Here is a 12,192-nt window from a genome sequence, read left to right as displayed (position 1 = left end):
GGGACGTGAATCCTAAGGAGGAAGACCTCCTGGGACGTCCAGTGATCAATAAGGAGTTTTCCTATGAGGAACCAAAGGAATCTGAGGCTCATCTAGAGACCATAGAGATTCCATTGAACCTCCTTATGCCATTCATGAGCTCTGAAAAGTACTCCTCTTCTGAAGAGAATGAAGATGTTACTGAAGAGCAAGTTGCCAAGTTCCTTGGTGTAATCATGAAGCTGAATGCTAATTTATTTGGTAAAGAGACTTGGGGAGATGAACCTCCCCTGTTCACCAATGAACTAAATGCATTGGATTAACTGAGATTGCCTCAGAAGAAACAGGATCCTGGAAAGTTCCTAATACCTTGTACCATAGGCACCATGACCTTTGACAAGGCTCTATGTGACCTTGGGTCAGGAATAAACCTCATGCCACTCTCTGTAATGGAGAAACTTGGAATCTTTAAGGTGCAAGCTGCTAAAATCTCATTAGAGATGGCAGACAACTCAAGAAAACAGGCTTATGGACAAGTAGAGGACACGTTAGTAAAGGTTGAAGGCCTTTACATCCCTGCTGATTTCATAATCCTAGATACTGGGAAGGATGAGGATGAATCCATCATCCTTGGAAGACCCTTCCTAGCCACAGCAAGAGCTGTGATTGATGTTAACAGAGGTGAACTAGTCCTTCAATTAAATGAGGAATCCCTTGAGTTTAAAACTCAAGGACATCCTTCTGTAAACATGGAAAAGAGGCACAGAAAGCTTCTCTCAAAAAATAGAGTCAACCAGAGCCCCCACAGTCAAACTCTAAGTTTGGTGTTGGGAGGCCACAATCAAACTCTAAGTTTGGTGTTGAACTCCCATATCCAAACTCTAAGTTTGGTGTTGGGAAGTCTCAACAATGCTCTGAACATCTGTGAGGCTCCATGAGAGCCCACTGTCAAGCTATTAACATTAAAGAAGCGCTTGTTGGGAGGCAACCCAATTTTTATTTAATTATATTTTTTATTAGTTATATGTCTTCATAGGTTCATGATCATGTGGAGTCACAAAAACAACTGAAAAAATTGAAGAAAAATAAAAAACAGCATGAAAAACAGCACACCCTGGAGGAGGAGTTCACTGGCGTTCAAACGCCAGTAAGGAGCATCTGGCTGGCGTTCAACGCCAGAACAGAGCATAGAGCTGGCGCTGAACGCCAGAAACAAGCATGAAGCTGGCGTTCAACGCCAGAAACATGCTGCATCTGGGTGCTGAACGCCAGAAACAAGCAGCATCCTGGTGTTCAGACGCCAGAAATGTACACTGAGGAAGAGCTGGCGCTGAACGCCAGAAACAAGCATCTGGCTGGCGTTCAACGCCAGAAATATGCTGCATCTGGGCGCTGAACGCCAGAACAAGCATCAGTTCGGCGTTTAAACGCCAGAATTGCATGCAAAAGCATTTTACATGCCTAATTGGTGCAGGGATGTAAATCCTTGACACCTCAAGATCTGTGGACCTCACAGGATCATCTCAGGATCTGTGGACCCCACAGGATCCCCACCTTCCCTCCTCATAATCCTAGATTCTTCTATATCTTCTTCTTCTTCTATTCCTTTCTTCTTTTGCTCGAGGACGAGCAAACATTCTAAGTTTGGTGTGGAAAAAACATTGCTTTTTTTTTTCCATAACCATTGATGGCACCTAAGGCCGGAGAAACCTCTAGAAAGAGGAAAGGGAAGACAAAAGCTTCCATCAAGGGTCTATAGCTCAGTGGTAGAACATTTGACTGTAAATCAAGAGATCCCTGAGATACCTCAGGGGATACATTTTCCTCCACACAATTATTGGGAGTAACTAAGGGTGGAACATCAAAGAGCACTCCAACATCCTTCATGAAATTAGAAAAAATCAAAGAGCAATGAGGGAGGAGCAACAAAGACAAGGAAGAGACATAGAAGAGCTCAAGGATATCCTTGGTTCCTCAAGAAGAAAACGCCACCGTCACTAAGGTGGACTCATTCCTTGTTCTTAAATTTTTTGTTTTTTTTTCTTATGTTAAATGTTTATCTATGTTTGTGTCTTTATTACATGATCATTAGTGTCTAAGTGTCTATGCCTTAAAGTAATGAATATGAATCCATCACCTCTCTTAAATGAAAAATATTTTTAATTCAAAAGAACAAGAAGTACATGAGTTTTGAATTTATCCTTGAACTTAGTTTAATTATATTGATGTGGTGACAATACTTTTTGTTTTCTAAATGAATGCTTGAACAGTGCATATGTCTTTTGAAGTTGTTGTTTAAGAATGTTAAATATGTCGGCTCTTGAAAGAATGATGATAAGGAGAAATGTTATTTGATAATCTGAAAAATCATAAAAATGATTCTTGAAGCAAGAAAAAGTAGTGAATACAAAAAGCTTGCAGAAAAAAAAAGAGAGAAGAAAAATGGCGAAAAAAAAGAGAAAGAAAAAGAAAAAGCAAGCAGAAAAAGCCAAAAGCTCTTAAAACCAAGAGGCAAGAGCAAAAAGCCAGTAACCCTTAAAACCAAAAGGCAAGGGTAATAAAAAGGATCCCAAGGCTTTGAGCATCAGTGAATAGGAGGGCCTAAAGGAATAAAATCCTGGCCTAAGCGGCTAAACCAAGCTGTCCCTAACCATGTGCTTGTGGCGTGAAGGTGTCAAGTGAAAATTTGAGACTGAGCGGTTAAAGTCAAGGTCCAAAGCAAAAAGAAAAGTGTGCTTAAAAACCCTGGACACCTCAAATTGGGGACTTTAGCAAAGCTGAGTCACAATCTGAAAAGGTTCACCCAGTTATGTGTCTGTGGCATTTATGTATCCGGTGGTAATACTGGAAAACAAAGTTCTTAGGGCCACGGCCAAGACTCATAAAGTAGCTGTGTTCAAGAATCAACATACTAAACTAGGAGAATCAATAACACTATCTGAACTCTGAGTTCCTATAGATGCCAATCATTCTGGACTTCAATGGATAAAGTAAGATGCCAAAACTATTCAAGAGGCAAAAAGCTACAAGTCCCGCTCATCTGATTGGAGCTATGTTTCATTGATAGTTTGGAATTTATAGTATATTCTCTTCTTTTTATCCTATTTGATTTTCAGTTGCTTGGGGATAAGCAACAATTTAAGTTTGGTGTTGTGATGAGCGGATAATTTATACGCCTTTTGGCATTATTTTTAGTAGGATCTAGTTACTTTTAGGGATGTTTTTATTAATTTTTATGTTAAATTCACATTTCTGGACTTTACTATGAGTTTGTGTGTTTTTCTGTGATTTTAGGTATTTTCTGGCTGAAATTGAGGGACTTGAGCAGAAATCAGATTCAGAGGTAGAAGAAGGACTGCTGATGTTGTTGGATTCTGACCTCCCTGCACTAAAAGTGGATTTTCTGGAGCTACAGAAATCAAAATGACGCGCTTCTAATTGTGTTGGAAAGTAGACATCCAGGGCTTTCTAGAAATATATAATAGTCCATATTTTGGCCGAGTTTAGATGATGCAAAAGCGCGTTGAACGCCAGTTCTATGCTGCAGTCTGGAGTTAAATGCCAGAAACACATCACAAGCCAGAGTTGAACGCTAGAAACACGTTACAAACTGGCGTTCAACTCCAAGAATGACCTCTCCCTTGGACCATGGTACTGTGCACACGTTTTTGGAGCCATTACCAGGGAGAGAACGAACAACAAATTTTACAACCTCAGAGTAACAATTTCGCATACCACTTTCTCTGAAGAAGAAGCTTATGATCCTGAGAATCTTGGAATGGAAGAAGTGAATTACATGGGAGAATTCTATGGAAACACCTACAATCCTTCATGGAGGAATCATCCTAATCTCTCATGGAAGGATCAACAGAAGCCTAATCAAGGTTTCAATAATAATAATGGTGGAAGAAACAGGTTTAGCAATAGCAAACCTTTTCCATCATCTTCTCAGCAATAGACAGAGAATTCTAAGCAGAGTTTCTCTGACTTAGCAACCATAGTCTCTGATCTAACTAAGACCATTCAAAGTTTCATGAATGAAACAAGGTCCTCCATTAGAAATTTGGAGGCACAAGTGGGTCAGCTGAGTAAGAAAGTTACTGAACTCCCTCCTAGTACTCTCCCAAGCAATACAGAAGAGAATCCAAAGAGAGAGTGCAAGGCCATCTACACGTTCAACATAGCCGAACCTGGAGAGAGTCAAAAGGCAGTGATTTCCAGTGAGGAAGACCTCCATGGACGTCCACTGGCCACTAAGGAGTTTCCTAATGAGGAACCAAAGGAATCTGAGGCTCATATAGAAACCACAGAGATTCCACTGAACTTGCTGTTACCATTCATTTTGGCATTATTTTTACATAGTTTTTAGTATATTTTAGTTAGTTTTTACTATAATTTTATTAGTATTTATGCAAAATTCACATTTCTGGACTTTACTACGAGTTTGTGTGTTTTTCTATGATTTCAGGTATTTTCTGACTGAAATTGAGGGACCTGAGCAAAAATCTGATTCAGAGGCTGAAAAAGGACTGCAGATGTTGTTGGATTCTGACCCTCCTTCACTCGAAGTGGATTTTCTCGAGATACAGAAGCTGAATTGGCACGCTCTTAATTGCGTTGGAAAGAACACATCTTGGGCTATCCAGAAATATATAATAGTCTATACTTTGTCCGAGATTTGATGTCCCTAACTGGCGTTCAAAGTCAGCCTAAAAGTTCTAGCGTAAAACGCCCAAACTGGCACCAGAATTGGAGTTAAACACCCAAACTGGCACCAAAGCTGGCGTTTAACTCCAGGAACAGGCTAAGCACGAAAAAGCTTCAATGCTCAGCCCAAGCACACACCAAGTGGGCCCCGAAAGTGGATTTCTGCAGTATCTGCACTTAGTTACTCATTTTCTATAACCCTAGGTTACTAGTTTAGTATAAAAACTACTTTTAGAGGTTTATTTTATATCTTTAGAACTTCTATCTTTTGATCTTTTGATCATCTTATGTTACATTGGGAGGCTGGCCTCACGGCCATGCTTAGACCTTTTTCACTTATGTATTTTCTACAGTGGAGTTTCTACACCCATAGATTAAGGTGTGGAGCTCTGCTGTTCTTCACGAATTAATGCAAGTACTATTTTTTTCAATCAATTCACGCCTACTTCTTCTCTAAGATATACTCTTATTCTTAATTCAGTTAAGTCAGAATGAAGGGGTGACCCATGACAATCACCCAATCTTCGTTACTCGCTTAGCCAAGATCCGTGTGCCTGACAACCACAAGCGGTCTACATGATATTCAACGTAGTCATTGGACGACAGCCAGAGTATATTCTCTTGGATATCTAATACACGGACCGAGTCCGTGAGATTAGTATCTTCGTGGTATAGGCTAGAACCATTAGCAACATTCCTGAAATCCGAAAAGTCTAAACCTTGTCTGTGGTATTTCGAGTAGGATCTGGGAAGGGATGACTGTGATGAGCTTCAAACTTGCGAATGTTGGGTGCAGTGACAGTGTACAAAAGGACAATGGTCCTATTCCGATGCTAGCGAGAACCGACAGATTATTAGCCGTGCGGTGACAGCGCACATGGATTTGTTTTCATCCGAGAGGATTATACAGCTTGCCATGGAAGGAGGTAGCGCATGATTGGAAGAAGGCAGTAGGAAAGCAGAAGTTCAGAAGCAACAAAGCATCTCTAGATGCTTATCTGAAATTCCCACTAATGAATTACATAAGTATCTCTATCTTATTTTATATTTTATTTATATTTTAATTATCAAAACCTCATAACCATTTGAATCCGCCTGATTGAGATTTACAAGATGACCATAGCTTGCTTCAAGCTGACAATCTCCGTGTGATCGACCCTTACTCACGTAAGGTATTACTTGGACGACCCAGTGCACTTGCTGGTTAGTCGTGGGGAGTTGTGAAGAAGTGTTGTGAATCAACAATTTCGTGCTACCAGTCCCCAAGAAGGAAGGCATGACAGTGGTTCATAATGAAAAGAATGAACTGGTTCCTACAAGAATAGTTACAAGGTGGTGTATGTGTATTGACTACAGAAGGCTCAATACAGCCACCAGAAAGGATCATTTTCCTTTACCATTCATAGACCAGATGCTAGAGAGACTAGCAGGCCATGAATACTATTGCTTTTTGGATGGCTATTCAGGTTACAACCAAATTGCAGTAGATCCTCAGGACTAAGAGAAAACAACATTCACATGTCCATCTGGAGTATTTGCCTACAGAAGGATGCCATTTGGTCTGTGTAATGCACCTACAACCTTTCAGAGGTGCATGCTCTTTATCTTCTCTGATATGGTAGAGAAATTTCTAGAAGTCTTCATGGATGACTTCTCAGTATTTGGAGACTCATTCAGCTCCTGTCTTGACCATCTAGCACTTGTTCTGAAAAGGTGCCAAGAGACTAACCTGGTTCTAAATTGGGAGAAAAGTCACTTTATGGTGATTGAAGGAATTGTCCTTGAACACAAAATTTCAAAAAAGGGAATAGAGGTAGATCAAGCTAAGGTAGAGGTAATTGAAAAATTACCTCCACCTGCCAATGTTAAAGCAATCAGAAGCTTTCTGGGGCATGCAGGATTCTATAGGAGGTTTATTAAGAATTTTTCAAAAATTGCAAAACCTCTGAGCAATCTGCTAGCTGCTGACATGCCATTTACCTTTGACACTGAGTGTCTGTAGGTGTTTGAGACTTTGAAAGCTAAGCTGGTCACAGCACCAGTCATTTCTGCACCAGACTGGACATTACCATTTGAACTAATGTGTGATGCCAGTGACCATGTGATAAACCGCTTTTTTATGGTTTATCTTGTGTTCAATTGAGTGGTTTCATCAAGTCTTTACCCACTTATTCATATGATTTGCATGATTTTACAATTCCTTCCTAGTTTTGTTCTATGGTTGAAAACTTGCTTCCTAGAGATCTTTAATTTGTATATTTCAATTTTCTTTTATACCATTCGATGCCGTAATCCGTGTGTTAAGTGTTTCAGGTTTTATACGATAGGAATGGCTTAGAGAATGGAGAGGAAGCTTGCAAAAATGGAAGGAACACAAGAAACTAAGGAGAAAACCAGCGACCATCGACGCGCACGCATGGCTCACGCGTGCGCGCGATATGAAGAAATTTGCAGCGACGCGTGCACGTGCCAGACGCGTACGCGTGGATTGGAGTTCTGCAAGACGACGCGTGCACGTGCCTGACGCGTACGCGTGACAAGAAAATTCGCCAAATGATGTGCACGCGTGACTGACGCATATGCGTGACTTACGCGATCTACAAAAATAACAGAAAATGCTGGGGGTGATTTCGGGCCGAGTTTTGACCCAATTTTCGGCCCAGAAACATAGACTAGAGCCAGGATACGTGCAGAGTGTAACAACCCTAGTTTTTGAAAATCAAATAATTAATTATTTGTGATTTATTTTATTTGTTGATAATTTTATTTTAAGAAAAATTATTTTAGTAAAGGTAATTAAATGGAGTTTCATGATAATTGAATTTTAAATTAATTAGAATTTTTATATAATCTTTATTAGATATTTGGTACAATTGAAATTATAATTTTGATAATTGAAAAATAAGAAGAATTGTATAATTTAATTTAAATAAATTCTATTTTGAATGAATTATGTTATTAATTTGAACTCCTAGAAATTATTTACCTATCCTTATTCTTTTATAAAATCCTAATTTCTAACCCCAAATTCCCAAATTGAATCAGAAACACTAATTCCCAAATCCCAGAAACCCTAACCCTACTGTTTCCCTTTCCTCAGCCTCTGAAACACACAGCCTTCACCCCCTTTCTCCTTCACGTACCAATACACAAAAAACCCACACCCACAGAGAGAGAGACGATAGATTCAGAGAGGAGGGAGGCGCCGTCGCCACCGCCACCGTCCTTGTCACCGTTTGTGGAGCCGCGAGGAGTGTCATCGTCGAAGCCACGCTGTTCGTCCCCGCCCAGTCGCCGTTTTGTCTTCCCTCAAGTCCATTCCGCCACTGACGTCGCCGAAAGGAGAGCGACCACCATGAGGAGCCACCGTCGTCCTTGCTCGTCATCTCCCTTGGAGCCGTCGCCGTCGAGGACCAGCGGAGAGAGAGAACGCTCGACGTTCAGGAAGGAGGACGCGAGTCAGTGACGCAAGGAGGAGTGCGACCCACTGCGTGAAGTTGTGCCGCCGTGCCTTCCATCGCCGTCGTACCTTGGGGCCATCGAAGGAGCCGCCGCTGGAGGAGGAGGGTTCGCTGGGTGCTACTGTCACCAACATTGCATAATACATGCAAAGTAGAGAAAGAAAGGATCTTCACCGTGCCAGGTTGTTGTGCTGTGATCAGAAGCCGCTGTTGTTAGAAAGCCCATTTGCAGTGAGAGAGAGAGTTCACGAAGGTTGGAACCATTGTCCTTTGCTCAGTCTCTGTTTCTGCTACTGTTTATGTTGGCTCAGCCATTACCGCCACTGGAGCTGCCCGGAAACCCTGTTGTTGCTGCTCCGTTATTTTATTGTAAGCTATTTGTAGTTCCAATTCTATTGAACTCATTTCCATTTCCAACTCCATTGAATTTGAACTCTATTTTGTTGCCACCGTGGTTACTACTGCGAGAGCGAAGAGTGATCGGAAATAATGCTGCTGCTGGTGATCGGAGATGCCAAACTGTTGCTGCTACTACTTTGAGATGATATGGTTGCTATTAGAGTTGTTGTTGATAAGTGCAGCATTCCCAATTTCTATGGATTTCGACACTTTGAGGTAGGAGATTTAACGTTTTTAATTTAGAATGCCTACAAAGTTATTTGGATAAGTGCAAATGGTTAACAATGGTTAAGAATTGATTAATTGATGTGAATTGTTTGAAATATGTTTGAGAATAGTTAGTTGAAGCGATTATTTTGAATTATGATTAGAATTGAATGCAGTTGTGAAATGTGACTGAATTATTGATTCTGCGATGAATTGGTTGAGATTCTGATTTTGAGTGAATTATTGTCTTGTTTGATGTTGAATTGGATATTTGATGTATGGGAACGGCTGTGAAGTTTACTTGCGACTAGTTGGGATTGGTTTTGGTGGTTATTGAAGGATTGGAACTTAAGGGATTAAACTGTCTTGAGAACCTGATTTTCTGAAATAATATAGTAAATTTTAAGAGTATATAAATAATTTTGTATGGTTGGACTAATTTTCTGTGTCATGATTTATTGATTCTGACTTGGCTGTGATTGTGGCTGGTTTTATTGTTGTAAGTGATTAATTGATGAGGTTGATTTTGGTTTGAGGCTATGCTTGTTACCTAAATTTCGGGTTACATTGATTTCTTGATTTGGTTGTTGATTTAAGATTTATTTGAAGATGATGGACGTTGTTGCAAGCTGATTTGGAAAATGTTATGTACTGGATATGATAATTTGATTAGATAATTTTGTGTGGAGTATTGAATTGAGTTTGAATGAACCAAGATTGAAAATAAAAAAATTGTAGAACGAGTTAAAGTTTATTTGACGAACAGATCTCTTGGAAATTCGGATTTTATTCGATTATGTCAAGTTGGTGGTTATTGTTGATTTAAGGTTAACTAGAGTTGATTTTGAGAACGGTTAAAGGATTGAAGGTCGATTACTGAAATATTTTCCTAAAGTGTGATCTTTAGAATAAAATGGTAACTTTGCTAATAACTAAAGAACTTTAAAAATAACTAGGAATATGAAAAGTTGGTGTTTGGAATATTAGTTATGAATCTTTGAAGCTGGACTGATTTACTTTTAAAGAATGGTTTATGAAAATTCTGATTTTAATTGATGAAAGGATGTTAGTTTTTTAAACTAAATTATGATGAGATAATTATTGAGAATCTGTTATGATAGTTGCTGATAAACGGATGGAGAATTGACTGAGTTTAATTTGAAAGGATTCTATGACTTATGAATTTAATTATGAATTGATGAAATGAAAATTGGATTGTTGGGTTATGTGAGAATTGCGAATTGTGGATTTTCTGGTTGCTTGAGAGTCTTGTATTTGATAATTATTGAGAAGGGATTGTTGAATTGTTGAGAAAGAAAGAACCCGTAAGGGTGGCTAAGTCCGAGTTTTAGGGGAGGTGCTGCCGAAATTTCATAAAAATCTGAGGTTTTACTTGAAAAGTAATTTTAGAAGATTTGAACTTGGAAAATTATATTATTGGAGTTTTATTTAGTTAAGAAAAGAATTATACTATTTTGAATTTGAATTACCAAGAAAAGGTTTATGTTCAAGTTTGAATTATTTATAAAAGAAGTTATGTTTTGAGATTTATTCAATATGAAGAGAGTTATGCCTGGGGTTCGAAATAAAGGATTATTTTTTGAAGTTTAATGATTATATAATATTTGAATATGAATGATAAAGAGAGATGGTTTTTGAGTCTTTGGGAAGTTAGTAAACTTGAAAAAGAGTTTTATTTGATTACTTCTAATGAAAGGTTATGTTTTGAAAAGTGTTTAATGAATTTAAAAATAAATGATTTTCTTGAGTCTTTGATAGAGAACTAAAAATGAAAGATAGTTTTAAAGTTGGCTTGACTCAAGATTGCCATAGCAGAGATTATGAACTGAATTGATGATTGAGATTTTTATGAACGAATGGTAAAGAGAAATGGCTTGAGCCAAGATATTACAAAAGTGAAAGATGTAAAGTTTGTATAGTATGATTGAACAGAGAAAGAAAAAGATATTGCATAAGAATGTGAATATGATGATGAATAATGAGAATGATAATGAATGATGATAATGAGAATGATTATGTAATGATCTGCTGCGTGAAGGCAGCCAGATAGATGGTGGTACGACCACTAAGAGCGCTTCCCTGGGATACTTAGCTATAATGCTATTCTGTAAGTTAGAGGACTCTTACAGAGGTATCGAGAAAATACATAACTAGCATATGCTCCTGTAAGTCAAAGGACTCTTACAGTGAGTGTATGTGAGTGTGCTCCTGTAAGTCAAAGGACTCCTACAGTGAGTGTGTTGGGCAGACTAGCTCCGCTCTGCAAGTCAAAGAACTCTTGTAGTGGGTTGTTAGTGCCGCCATGCAAGTCAAAGGACTCTTGCAATGGTTTGCCCCGCAAGTCAAAGGACTCTTGCGATGGGTGTTGCCAACAGGGAAGCCTTACCTAGTCAAAGGACTCCGGCTAACGTCGGGAGCGGGTATGTAACCGACAAATGAGCTAATTACCTGCACTAGGGCTAGACATGCATCATCCTTGTTTGTGCATTTGCATTTGATTGGGTTTGCTCGTTGTACTTCCCTGTGATTGTGTTGTTTGCCTTGCTGTGACTTGTTTGTGTGTTGAATTGAATCTCTTGTGAGTGCTATTAGTTGGTGAATGTATGATGATGAGTAAGAATTGATGTTGTGATTGAAAATTAATTGGGTGGTTGAGAAATGCTTAATGTGACCAGTTTTATATTTTGGAATTTGTTTTGAGCTTAGAGATTTTCTTTGAACAAGGTAAGTAATTAGTTAAAGTAAAACCAAGAATAGTATTTTCATAAGGGTTTGATAAAAATATAGTTTCCTTGAGTATGTTAATTATTTGCATGTTAATCGTTACTTTTACAGCATTCCCATTCCCTACTGAGAACGTGTGGTTTGTTCTCACCCCAAAATCCTCCACCCTTTCAGTGATACAGGTTCTAAGACTCAGTTTGAAGCTGCGGGCGATTGTTAGACCTTATTTTTGAGTTAAGTTTTTTAATTGAGTTGCTTTCATAGAATTGCCTCGCCTTTGTTGCTTAAGATTTTATTTTATAAAGAGGGATAGGAGTTGTATCTAAGTTACACTTGAATTTGTTTGTATAATATTTACTAATGATTATATGATTATTATTACTTGGTGATGTTTGCTATATGATTTGATAAATAAAAACAAAATTTTCTGGTATTTTTACTAAAACTGGATTGCGATATCGAACTAGAGGCTCAATAGTAAATAGTTAATAAAGGAAAGCAAGTTGGTAACGCCTTACTTTCGGTACGATCATGACGTTTTGGAAGTTGGGTCGTTACACCGAGACTCAACACACATTCTCATTAGGATAGTTTTTAGTTTTTAGATTTGAATCTAGATAGAAATTACTCCTCATCTAGGTTTTCTTTACATTCATAGTTTATTAGACTTATGTTTTTGCTTTGGATATTGAAG

At 38.6% G+C, this 12,192-nt stretch overlaps 1 long non-coding RNA gene across 1 annotated transcript in view; it reads left to right on the top strand.

The window, feature by feature from the left end:
- LOC110266563 overlaps positions 1-10,348 on the top strand; it is a 21,960-nt gene extending 11,612 nt beyond the window's left edge. Inside the window, exon 3 of the long non-coding RNA XR_002353977.1 lies at positions 10,197-10,348. This is a non-coding gene — a long non-coding RNA (uncharacterized LOC110266563). The remainder of the gene's footprint in view (positions 1-10,196) is intronic.

This window comes from Arachis ipaensis, chromosome B09 (assembly GCF_000816755.2).
Source record: "Arachis ipaensis cultivar K30076 chromosome B09, Araip1.1, whole genome shotgun sequence".
Lineage (NCBI taxonomy): Eukaryota > Viridiplantae > Streptophyta > Magnoliopsida > Fabales > Fabaceae > Arachis > Arachis ipaensis.
The sequence above is the reverse complement of the archived record's forward strand: the minus strand, read 5'-3'. Positions and strand labels throughout refer to the sequence as shown.